General features: G+C 42.4%; 1 protein-coding gene across 2 annotated transcripts in view; it reads left to right on the top strand.

Annotated features, from left to right (window-relative positions):
* Nucleotides 1–13,588, top strand: part of LOC126268161 (glucose transporter type 1) — a 1,240,707-nt gene that overhangs the window by 492,758 nt on the left and 734,361 nt on the right. The window contains exon 3 of one of the 2 annotated variants that reach the window (XM_049973723.1): nucleotides 2,560–2,618. The exons of the other annotated variant lie outside the window; for it this stretch is intronic. The gene's annotated coding sequence lies outside the window, so the exon portion shown is untranslated. The remainder of the gene's footprint in view (nucleotides 1–2,559; nucleotides 2,619–13,588) is intronic. 2 annotated transcript variants of the gene reach the window in all.

Genomic DNA, 13,588 nt, shown 5'->3' with positions numbered 1-13,588 from the left:
AAGTTTGCCAACTTCATTCACGGCGTGGTCTTAGTTACATCCAAAAGCGATGGTTCCTTTGTGCCATACCGACACTTTTTCTTGTGCTGATTCCATACAACAGACTGACACATACATGACCTTTCACTGTCCTGATTTATTTCTGCCTTATTGTTTTCTTAATCCATCAAAACTTTCGTTTATTTTGTGAAATGCGAGATCAAGATGAAACGTTCTCGCGCTTCACAGAGATGATAATATCAATTAATAGCCGTTTCTTTGTAAACACATAGGAAATTATAGGTCACCATGTACAATGTGGGGAATTACTTAGTTCATATGGCATCTTTTGGCTGCAGCAATGTCAATGTTTGAGAAAAAAGGGATAAATTGTAAGATCATGGCGTCATAAAATACTGTCTTTGGCTGTTTTATGCCAGCTGACGGGTACTCATTCAAAGCTGATAAAGGTTCATATGTGGGTAGTTTGATAAGTCTAGTAACAAAGCAAGAAAAGATGTTTGTTTTGTAAACAACTCACCTTACTTTTCACTTAGTCTCCTTTGGTTCAGCGTACCGCAGGTTTTTCATTCCCTCAGAAAGATAGGTTCTGTCAGGCTTTGCAAAAATACTCGTTGGCTCCAATTATCACTTACTAATATGATGAAAATGTTTTCCCAGCAAGCCAAATTTTCAAGTTACGGGAGCGGCAGGAGTCACTTGGGTCTAAGTCTGGTGAAGAGGTTGTATGAGGAACCAATTCAAAGTTCAGTTAATGCACTTTGGCCATTTTTATCACTCTTGTATGAGATGGTACACTATCCTGGTGAAAGAGCACTATTTCCATGCCACAATTGGTCTTCTTTTTAGCCAATGCAAGTTTCAAACCATCCAATGATGACGCATAACAGGGTCTAGTTGTGGTCTGCTTTTTCCCAAGGACTCTATGAGGATTATTTCTTGGAATTCCCTAAAAACAGCGGTCGTCGCCTTACCCGCTGACAAAATGGTTTTGCCTTCTTTGGTACAGTTTCATCAGCGTTTATTGTTTTGAGTGCCGTTTTGACTGCGATGTAATGATCGATCCAGTTTTCCCCAACAGTCAAAAATCTGTTCTAAAAGCCTTACGAACTGCGATTAAACATCGCCGGACATTGTATTGAAATGTTGTACCAGACGCGTGTTTTGTCGACTGTGAGCAATCGCGGCACCTACCTCGCACATAGCTTCTTCATAGCGAATTCTCCGTGCAATATATTATGTACTCGCACAGTTGATATGACTACAGTCTCAGCAATCCCCCGAATTTTTATTCGGCAGTCTCGCATTACCATATCAAGGATTTTGTCAATGGTTACCTCTGCGACGCTTCGATTGGACGGCCTGAGATCGCTTCGTCTTCGGTGCTTGTTCGAATACGTTTACATTCATTAATCCAAAATAATTGGTCTTCAGTGGTGGTGCAGTGACCGCATGAACATCATCCAGTTCCGTTTTGATTAGTGCTGGAGACCAACCCTTGAAATGAAAATGTTTAGTAACATTACGAAATTGGGTTTTCTCCATTTACAATAGTAATGGACACACTGACCAATTGATACTGTCAACAATGAACCATTCGCTGTACATTGGTAACATTCTTTACACGACCCTCGGAGTAATCGAGATTACCAACCTTGAAGGTGCAACAAAAATGTTCCATTCTTTCATGGAAATTTACCAGACATATCAAACAACCGTCAATATTCAAGGAAAGGGCAAATCCTATTACTTCAGCTAACGACGCCTTGAGTTTCACTTTTCTTGTTATACGTCGTAGTTCCAAAAACCCGAACTACACACAATGCTGAGCTTAAAGGTCAGCAAGGCAACTCTGATCTGAAAATTTGGCGAAGTCCAAGGAAACGTACATGGCTGCTGTCATCTTCTGAAATGTGTATCTGGATTATGTATGTGACTGTCGTGTACTTGTGCAACACGTTGGTCGTATGTTACAAAATGAAAGGAAGGGAGAAAGTAAAAACACGTGACAGTGTTTAGCCCTCTCCACTCGAAAAGCACAGGTGAACCTGCCGCACTTAAATATTCCTTCCGACGGACGGATAGACTTAATTACTGTCACGTACCCTCACCTCTAGATGCACTGATACGGGGCTTGTAATGTAACCCGAGACACTGCTGCTCGGGGTAGTGGTCAGGAGAGTAGCCTATGACCATTCTTCGCCTTGCCTGTCGTTTTTCCGCGATTATATTTTCTTCCATTACCAGAATTTGAATCACTTTTCTTCGGGTTGATGGCCCTCACATTGGCCTACGTTAACGACTACTTCTACTCAACTTTCTTAAGCGCTGAAAATTATGCAATTTCTTTTTCTATTAAGTAATCTGCATATCACTTTTCGCACAGGGCTTCATTATTTCACGCCGATGACGTCCACCATGTCAGTTTTGTAGCTGTTTCAGTCTCCGCGAGCAACCTTGTGTAATCAACAAGTTTGCAGGTCAATGTGTTTTCTAACTTAGAATGATGAGAAAGCGAGGTTCTTGCCTCACGTACAATACCTTCTTTACATGTTTCAGGAGACGGCGGTTCCGGAAAGCCTGACCCTCGTCGTACAGGATCTGCCAGGAACTACCAGGTAGACAAAGCTCTCTCAATTTCATCTGTATCACTTATTTCACAAAAGCCTCCGCAAAACTCACGTTTTCATATAAATATACGTATATGTAACTAAAAGATAGAACAGCCAACTATAAGTTATCTTCCCCACTTAATTTACGAGAAGAATCCTAATCAAGGTTATGGAATTCTAGGAGTTTAGACAGTTCTCTCTACGTCTCATAACACGCAAGTGGTACATGTGGATAAATGCACCTCTGCAAGAGGTAGCTTGCAGAGTACAGACGTAAAACGAAGGAGAGAAAAGATTTAACTATCCACCGGCACTGGTTTCATTAGAGGCGGAGCACTAGCTCAGATTGCTTCAAGGAAGGAGAAGGAAATCGGCCGCGCCTCCTCCAAGGAACCATCCCTAAATTAGCCTAGAGCGATTTAGATGATTGATGAAAAACCTGAATCTGGATGGACAGACGCGAATTTGATGTGTCGTTCTCCTCAGCGTGAGTCCACTTTACTAACCACTGTGATATCTCGCTCGGTAGATGTAAGCAAATACACTTCTGATTAAAAATATCGAGACACCTAAGAGTAAACATTAGAATGGTATCCGTCCACTCTTCGCCTTTATGACGACTTGAACACTACCGAGGATACTTGAAATGAGGTATTTGAATGTTTGTGGAGGATTTGAAGCCAATTTTTCCTCAAGAGCGGAGAGAACCATAGAAGGAAGTCTCGTTGAACAGCGGGGTCTATACAGAAGTAGACATTATAACTCATCCCGACAGTTTTTGCACGTGCATCCTTCTGACTGATGGGCTACGGGACTTCGGTCGTTTACTTACGTAATAAAATGAAACACCTTCAGACGTCGTTTCGCTGTTATTTTATCGCACTGAAGCGCCAAAGAAATTGGTATAGGCATGCGTATTCAAATATAGGGATACGTAAACAGACAGAATACAGTACTGCAGTCAGCAACGCCTTATATAAGACAACAGTCTGGCGCAGTTGTTACATCGCTGCTACAATGACAGGTCATCAAGAGTTTAGTGAGTTTGAACATGGTGTTATAGTCGGTGCACGAGCGATGGGACACAGCATCACCAAGGTAGCGACGAAATGGGGATTTTTCCGAACGACCGTTCTGGAGCGTACTGTATCAGGAATCCGGTAAGAAATCAAATCTCCGACACCACTGCGGCCGGAAACAGATACTGCAAGAACAGGACCAATGACGACTGTAGAGAATCGTTCACCATGACAGAAGTGCAACCCTTCCGCAAATTGCTGCAGATTAAAAAAAAAAGTTCTAATGTGTGTGAAATCGTATGGGACTTAACTGCTAAGGTCCTCAGTCCCTAAGCTTACACACTAAACGTAAATTATCCTAAGGACAAACACACAAACCCATGCCCGAGGGAGGACTCGAACCTCCGCCGGGACCAGCCGCACAGTCCATGACTGCAGCGCCCGAGACCGCTCGGCTAATCCCGCCCGGCTGCAGATTTCAATTCTGGGCCATCAACAAGTGTCAGCGTGCGAACCATTCGACGAAACATCATCGATATGGGTTTTCGAAGCCGAAGACCCAGTCCTGTACCCTTTATGACTGCAAGACACAAAGCTTTACGCCTTACTTGGCCCGTCAACATCGACATTGGGCTGTTTATGATTGGAAAATGTTGCCTGCTCGCACGAGTCTCGTTCCAAATTGTATCGAGCGGATGGACTTGTACAGGTATGGAGACCATCGAACGAATCCGTGGACCCTGCATATCAGCAAGGGACTGTGCAAGCTGGTGGAGGCTGTGTAATGGTGTGAGGCGTGTGCAGATGGAGTAATATGGCACCCCTGATACGTTTAGATACGACTCTGAAAGGTGACACGTACGTGAACGTCATGTCTGATCACCTGCCTCCATTCATGACCATTGTGCATTCCGACGGACTTGGGCAATTCCAGCAGGACAATGCGACACCCCACTCGCCCAGAATTGCTACAGAGTGGCTCCAGGAACACTCTTCTGAGTTAAAACACTTCTGCTGGCCACCAAACTCCCCAGACATGGACATTATTGAGTATATCTGGGATGCCTTGCAACGTGCTGTTCTGAAGAGATCTCCAACCGCTCGTACTCTTACGGATTTATGGACAGCCTTGCAGGATTCATGGTGTCACTCCTCTCCAGCATTACTTCAGACATTAGTCGAGTCCATACCACGTCGTGTTGCTGCACTTCTACGTGCTCGTGAGGGCCCTGCACGATATTAGGCAGGTGTACCAGTTTCTTTGGCTCTTCAATGTATATAAGCTACTAGATGCAAACCTTGCATAGCCCGAGTATTTATCTTATTCCAGTCTTTTAGTAGTCCATAGCCTTCTTTCCCCTCTCTTTGTCCATATCCTCCCCTCCTCTTTTTGTTCGTCTCCTCTTTCTTCCCTCTCTTTCTGTCCTCCTCCTCCTCATCCCTCCCCACCTCTACACCCACAATGCTTCATTCCAGGTAGCAAGTTCTATGTTTACCAAGGTTGATTGAAATCGATCCAGTCGTTAAGGAGGAAATTGAAATACATACACTCAAAATTTTTTTGAGCATTTTGTATATGATGTGTGAGGAAGAATAGTTATTATTTTAAGAGGTAATAATATAGACTAATCCCAATAAAACCGTCCATATAACTTTCATAAGTTCCACCTTTAATATTAACGCACATTCGAATTCTCTCTACAACAACACGTGCAGCTACTCTGAGGCATTTTTTTTTTCAAGCACTATTCATAATCTGCACAAACAATTTGCTCCTTGCGTTTACTTTTTCTTTTTAAACTTCACTTTCAACCATTGCCACAGGCAAAATGTAAAGGGGCAATCCAGGGACCTTGGCGGCTATGAAACATATTTCTGCCGAAATATCTTCCTTGGAATGTTAGTATTAGATCATATGTCGAATGGACGGCTCGATGTGCAAGGGATCCCGTCTTGCTGGAAGAACATACCCATCCTTGTAACGAAAGAAACCACTTTCACAAATGCAGTAATCTCGTTTTCGAAAGTTCAGGTAACGAGGCCCTGTAAGACCATGCGGTAACAGAACAGTGTCACTCAATTGACTGTCCATTACATTACACCACGCTTTTACAGAGAAACCTTCTTGAAAGTGTGTCTTCAAAGGCATGACTATTTTCGTCAGACCACCGATGTCAGTTACGAGTAATACCGACACTGTCACGAGTGAAAGTGATTTCATCAGAAAGCAGTATTAATGGTGCTACTTGGCATTTTGTGATTAGTCAGTGGCAAAATTCCAATCGTCTACCCTAACCTGTTACTCGAAGGTGTATATGGCAAGGATAGAGGCCGAGGATATGTAATAACGCCACATTCTTGTATGTGGACCTGTGATACGTGATGAAATTCTGCTTGTGCTTGTTGGGGACTACCTTCTATCAACTGAATAATGTCTTCTTCTTCATCCGACTTGGTTCATTTGGCCGTTCAGGTGTTGGGAACTGCATCAGTCTCACGTAGTTTTCTGAAAACACGAGTAAACACCGTTGAATCTGCTACTCTGTGGTTAGGGAATCGTCTCCTGCATCCTACACAAGCAGCAACGACATTGCTACTGTAAAACACGTATACAAATATTATACCGGTATACTCATCATTTTTGAACACGTGCTGTATGCTTAAACGATACAGTAGAACTGGTTAAAAAAAACACAATGTCTGTTGAAAAAATTCAATTATGTAAATTCTAGCACAATGTCACAACTTGAAGTTCAAAACAAAGATGATAATAGATAAACAGATTCATATGAACTTCAATATCAGCACACGTAGAAAAACTTAACTCTGTAAGCAGTTGTATCTTTGTAACCAAATAAATAGGACACATCTTATGTGAAATGTTTTCTCAAATGAGCCGATGTTGCCACTTCCCAAAATATGAGGGTCTTACCAAAAGTAATGCGCAGTTTTTAATTCAGAAATCCGTTTTTCTACATCTTTGCTATTCAAGAAGTCATCGAAACATTCTTTCGCTTGCCTTAAAATTTAATCCAACCTATTTCCGCAAGTTGCGCTGTCCTAGCGCTGTCAAGATGGCTGCAGCACTTGAATTTTCTCTGAAGCAACGTACTGTTATAAAGTTCTCCTGTCATGACATGGATACAGTGACAAACGTTCATAAGCGATTGAAGAAGGCATGATGTGATGACGGTGCAGGTCGCAGCACAGTTAGTCGTTGGGCAAGTAAGTAGGTGATATGGTGAAGGTGGGCTCACCAATGCAGCGGCAGACCGAGCGCTGCACACACAGACTCCTTTCCAGGTGCAGCAAAAATACTCACGATATTATTTTAACCGACAAATGCATAATAACGAAAGTACTGTCAATCCGAGAGGGTGTAGGAGAAGCGAGTGTGTGTGTACAGAATATTAAGACAGTTGCAGTTGAAAAAGGTTTGCGCCTATTGTGTTCAGAGAATATTGACGAATGCTCAGAAAGAAACACAGGATACAGTGTGCACCGAACCTTTGGAAGAATACTAAATTCCGGAGAAGACTTCCTTGCAGGAATTGTGAAACTGAAGGAATGCCTTCGTGCAGCGAGATTTGAAGCTGATGGTTACTTGTGAAAGCTGCTAAACAGTGGCTCAAGCGTGCTGATCCTGACTTGTAGCGTGGAGGTATGCAGGTCTTAGTTCTACGGTTGCGTAAGGCAATTGAAAGGGACGGAATCGATGTAGAAAAATGACATTTTGTTTCTCAAGAGTGTATCAACTTATTATAAAAATATCAAAGATGTGGGAAATAAATCGGATGTTTAACAAAATCATTATGCATTTCTTTTGAAGTGGACGTCATATTTACAATGCCTCCTGATGTACCCTTTATATGTATCTGGACTAACAGCTGTTTTTACGCTGGGATTCCATATTTTGAGAGATGACAGTATAGACCAAAATATGAAAAATGCTCAATAAACATGGACTCTAAAACGTGTACATCCAGAGCTATGAACACTTGTTCATCTTCGCTACTGTGAATCATAATTCTCCTGAGCAGGTTCTAAGAGCTCTTAAGATTTAAATTTGAGAACCCATGTTTACTAGAAATATTTTTCTTGCTTTGATCTTTACTCATATGCGCTAAGTGCGGTTTAGCTGGATAGCCTGGATGCAAGAATCCGTAGGTTGTAAAGCTCAGAGCATTTACTTTAAAATGTTCATCACAACCATTTATTGAATGACAAGACGTAAACATTTGCGTACTTGAACAAAGCAACTACAACATCCTGTAGAACTTGACACCAAAATCCCTTAAAAAAGCGTCGGCCTCCTCCCATTCCCATTTAGGCTTTATAGTTATAAAAAGTAATTTAAAGAAACAATTGATATGACAAAGAAACCTAGAAACATAAATCAGGGTCTTCAGCTGATCTCAGTTAGTAGCAACCGATATTTAAAATTTTAAACAAACCTCAAAACGCCAAAACATCAAGTAACCAGCCTCTGCTGAAATTTCTAGTAACTCGGTATCATCATTACATATTGCTAGACGGCTACATCAAAATAAAGCTTAGATCATTAGCAAAAGCTTGAGAGAGTAGACAGGTTCAGTTACTCAAACTGGTGACAAGTGGTATTTATAACACGATGATGACGAAGCTTAAGAAACAATGCATTCCCCAAGTTATTCAGAATACAACTTTTAGTAATCTGGTCAGGCCTTACAATTACCAGAAACTCAAGTTTACATATGCAACGTTAAATAACTATTACGAGAAAGGGATGGTTCAAAGTAACTGACCCTTTACTCAGCCGGACAGAGAATGACCAAGTAGCACTTCCTCGTGAAGGCGGCGCCTTTTTTTCCGTACTATGTCAAATTGTCACGGATCTAGTGACAAGTCAATAGATCGGAGCCTTACGGCTTAAGCTGGATGACCCTACATGCGAGCACAAACCCTATCAAAACGGCCTAGGTACCGTCTACTAGAGGTGCACAAACTCTCCTTCCAGCCTGTCTGCCCCTATCTCCGCCGCAACCACTAAAGCTGCTCATCGTGCCGCAACGGAGACACAAGAGTACATGTGTAACAAAGCGTAATGGTTAAAGCAGGCCAACATGCGTTTACATGAGCCTGGCAAGATTCATGGGACCCTTTCAGCCTGCAGCTCCTTAGGTGAAAAGTATCTCGACTTTCAGGAATGGTTGTGCTTACTGCAGGAGACCTGTATTAGAGGTGTCCTGATGATTGTTGTAGTTGAGAATAACCAGTACTAGTCGAAAGAGAATAAAGTTGCAGAAAAAAATGTAAATAAGCCCGAAATAAGCCGAAAAGGAAAAAACAAAAACAACAAACAAAATCCACTATTTTCTGGCCTACAATATCCCAAAGTGAATATATATTTCACTGAGCCTGGTCATGCGATACTCGGGGAAAAAGAAAATAAAAAGACTTTTCATCAATATCTGAACCCTACGCGTAATACGATAATGAAAGCGCACAGAATAAATTGTTCATTGTATTACACAGCGGGAGGACTGACTGGCAGTCAAGATTCCTTTAGCCTGCTTAGATAGGGAATAGCTACTGATAACACGCGGCAGCTTGCCTGTGAGGTTGACATGCACGCATGGGTAGGTTAAAACACAACACTGCGGCGCTCGAAGTTTTCTAGGCTAACAGAAGAAAATCTGACACTTTGACGATACAGCTGCGTTTGCAGGTAACAGGGAATCTGACAGACCCTCTCCAGTTGTGGAACAGCGGAAACAGCCGTCGGGCCCACAGCACTCCTTGATGCGGCAACCACACACCACACCATAGCCTCCTTTAGCGAAGCGCGCGTTGCTGTGCCCTGTTGTGAACGTCCTCGTCTGCGGCTGTAACAGGACTGCCTCCTTCTACACCGGTGCTTCTTAATCGCGCCGTTCTGGCTCAGTGAATACCACATCTGCCAGCGCCCACGTAGGCCGCCACACTCCAGCACTGCGCGCGCTCCGTCCATTGTGGCAGCAATCACGAGACACAGCCGCCTACCTGTGCTTGCGCAGGGTTTAAGAACTCCCCGAAACAGCGGCGCGACCTCTCGCCATGGGCAGACTGTCCATCCTGGGCGTCAGTGAAGTCGATAATCGATATAGCGTGAAAAGGACGTGTCAACTATCCCCTCTCAGAATACGGTAACCAACGAATTTGCAGTTGTTCTTAAGGTATGCAGTTTAGAGACCAGGTGTTATGTTGTGACCATAATAAGAGTCCAGGTTTCATAGGCAAACAGCTAGCCGACATTAAGAAATAGTCCACCAGGACGTTGTTGTTGTTATTGTGGTCTTCAGTCCTGAGACTGGTCTGATGCAGCTCTCCATGCTACTCTATCCTGTGCAAGCCTCTTCATCTCGCAGTACCTACTGCAGCCTACATCATTCTGAATCTGCTTAGTGAATTCATCTCTTGGTCTCCCTCTACGATTTTTACCCTCCACGCTGCCCTACAGTACTAAACTGGTGATCTCTTGATGCCTCAGAACATGGCCTACCAACCGATCCCTTCTTCTAGTCAAGTTGTGCCACAAACTCCTCTTCTCCCCAATTCTGTTCAATACCTCCTCATTAGTTACGTGAACTACCTATCTAATCTTCAGCATTCTTCTATAGCACCACATTTGGAAAGCTTCTATTCTCTTCTTGTCCAAAGTATTTATCGTCCATGTTTCACTTCCGTACATGGCTACACTCCATACAAATACTTTCAGAAACTATTTCCTGACACTTAAATCTATACTCGATGTTAACAAATTTCCCTTCTTCAGAAATGCTTTCCTTGCCATTGCCAGTCTACCTTTTATATCCTCTCTACTTCGACCATCATCAGTTATTTTGCTCCCCAAGTAGCAAAACTCCTTTGCTTCTTTAAGTGTCTCATTTCCTAATCTAATTCCCTCATCATCTCCCGACTTAATTCGACTACATTCCATTATCCTCGTATTGCTTTTGTTGATGTTCATCTTATATCCTCCTTTCAAGACATTGTCCATTCCGTTCAACTGCTCTTCCAAGTCCTTTTCCGTCTCTGACAGAATTACAATGTCATCGGCGAACCTCAAAGTTTTTACTTCTTCTCCATGAATTTTAATACCTACTCCAAATTTTTCTTTTGTTTCCTTTACTGCTTGCTCAATATACAGATTGAATAAGATCGGGGAGAGGCTACAACCCTGTCTCACTCCTTTCCCAACCACTGCTTCCCTTTCATGTTACTCGACTCTTATAACTGCCATCTGGTTTCTGTACAAATTGTAAATAGCCTTTCGCTCCCTGTATTTTACCCCTGCCACTTTTAGAATTTGGAAGAGAGTATTCCAGTCAACATTGTCAAAAGCTTTCTCTAAGTCTACAAATGCTAGAAACGTAGGTTTGCCTTTCCTTAATCTTTCTTCGTAGGGTCAGTATTGCCTCACGTGTTCCAACATTTCTACGGAATCCAAACTGATCTTCCCTGAGGTCGGCTTCTACCAGTTTTTCCATTAGTCTGTAAGAAATTCGCGTTAGTATTTTGGAGCTGTGACTTATTAAACTGATAGTTCAGTTATTTTCACATCTATCAACACCTGCTTTTTTTGGGATTGGGATTAGTATATTCTTCATCATCATTTAATCATACAGTAAAGCTGCATGCCCCCGGGAAAAATTACGGCTGTAGTTTCCCCTTGCTTTCAGCCGTTCGCAGTACCAAAACAGCAAGGCTATTTTGGTTAGTGTTACAGGGCCAGATCGGTCAATCATCCAGACTGTTGCCCCTGCAACTACTGAAAAGGCTGCTGCCCCTTTTCACGAACCACATGTTTGTCTGGCCTCTCAACAGATACGCCTCCGTTGTGGTTGCACCTATGGTACGGCTGTTTGTATCGTTGAGGCACGCAAGCCTCCCCACCAACGGCAAGGTCCATGGTTCATGGAGGGGGGAACCAGGACGTAGGGACAAGATAGGCGGCGGAGGCTGCCAAGTATGGATTGTTTATCAAATAACGTAGTGTTTGACTTCCTGCCAGAGGAAGCAGCATGAATCAAACTTGCAATGGAAGACGCAAACACCAGGGCGATAATTCAGCAAGAGAGAGTGTCAATCATGTGCGGAAAAGACTCGTGTGCAGCTAGAAACGAAAGTGTTGCGTTGAACCGAAGGCATTCTTGAGCAAGCCGACCAGTTAGAAACGAGAGTGTCGTGTGGAACCATAGGCATTATTGTGCAATCTGATCACTTAGAAATGAATGCGTCGTGTGAAACAAATTAACTCGTGTGCACCCAAGTACATGAGAAACGTTTTAAAAGTCCAGGCAGCGGAATAGCTAGAGACAAAGATTCAGATGCAGATTCAGCGCCAGTACCGGCAGTTTGGAGATTCAACAGCGAAACGCCAGCGCGGGCCGAGTAGGCCCATAGCAGCCGATACAGCTGATAAAGACTTCAACTACGAGAAGACAGTGATAGACTCTGGCGGACACTCGGGAACTGCAGGTCAATTAGGATTTTTACAGTTTCATTAGAATAGTGTTGAACAGAGACTGTCAGTCTTTGTCTCAATTACTTAGAGAGATTTCACTGCTAACCAAGAACAAGTGATTGCTTTGTAATTGTTCCTTATATGTATCGGCAATTAGCTTTGAAGTAGCAAGTCCGAATAAATAGACTGAATCTTACTAAGGGGTTTATGGTCCATCACCTCACGTATGTGAGAATAAACTTGATAGAAACTAACCAATCTTTTCTGCATATTGCAAATTCTGTAACCTATTTTCAGGAAACTTATTTGCTTCAAACCAAGGAGATTCTCTCCCTCTCATCTTTGATATAAAGGTTGACAGCAATTTATAACTAACCCATTATCTTTAACGTCCCGATTGCGCTACGCAGTTCGCACTTACTTCATTCTGTAATAGTGAGGCTGAGCCGGGACACGACATTCCTGATCACTTTTTTCTCTTCTTGAGTGTACTACCATCTTTCAAATTACTGAATACACTTTTTAACACCATGCACATATTTTGCAAAATAAAACCATTCGTCGGCTGTACAAATGAAATAGTTTAGTGTACTTAACCAGTTTCGACAGATTTATCTATTGATTTCGGAAGTTAGGTATGTAATGGTATTTGAATTATGCAACCATTACGGCACCTCACCTGAACCTCTCGATACCATTAATATTCTACTATGTTTCTGTAAAGTAGTTAACATATTTCTGAGACAACATTCACATTTGATTTCATTTGTGATACATCGATATGTTTATGTTGCAATGATATTATTCTTATGTGTATTCTTTCTTTTGTCACTATGGTCTTTGACGTACTTGTAGCTCTGATTTGTGGGCGCGTAAGCGATTATTAGTTAGTAGAGACTGAGAAGGTCAAGTCTCGAACGTCATGTTGGAAAGACGCATATTGTAGTCAGCTTATAAAATGTGAACTTTAACAGTGACTGTGAGGAAGATGTTTTCAAGTATGTTTTGAATTGTGAAGTGATGTTTGTGTGTCACGTGATATTTGCAATTAAAAGCAATTAAAAGGAAGTGAAACTTAAATTCGGAGTGCTGATTATTTTTTTAGATCAGCATTGTCCAGCAAAAGTGTAATCCTCAAAAATGGTTTGTGAAGCGCATCTACAAAACTTTTGAATATAGCAGGATAAAATCTAGGCCTCTTTGCATCCGAGCTTGGAATCATCATCACCACCTAGATTTTCGACGACTGAGCCAAGCGGTTCCAGGCGCTTCAGTTCGGAACCGGGCGACCGCTACGGCGGAGGTTCGAATCCTGCTTCGGGAATGGATGTGTGTGATGTCCTTAGGTTAGTTAGGTTTAAGTAGTACTAAGTTCTAGGGGACTGATGACCTCAGATGTTAAGTCCCACAGTGCATAGAGCTATTTTTTTCCGACGATTTAGCCATGATTTTACAACGAGACCAGCGTGGGA

This window comes from Schistocerca gregaria, chromosome 4 (assembly GCF_023897955.1).
Source record: "Schistocerca gregaria isolate iqSchGreg1 chromosome 4, iqSchGreg1.2, whole genome shotgun sequence".
Lineage (NCBI taxonomy): Eukaryota > Metazoa > Arthropoda > Insecta > Orthoptera > Acrididae > Schistocerca > Schistocerca gregaria.
This window is presented reverse-complemented; position numbering and strand designations above follow the sequence as displayed.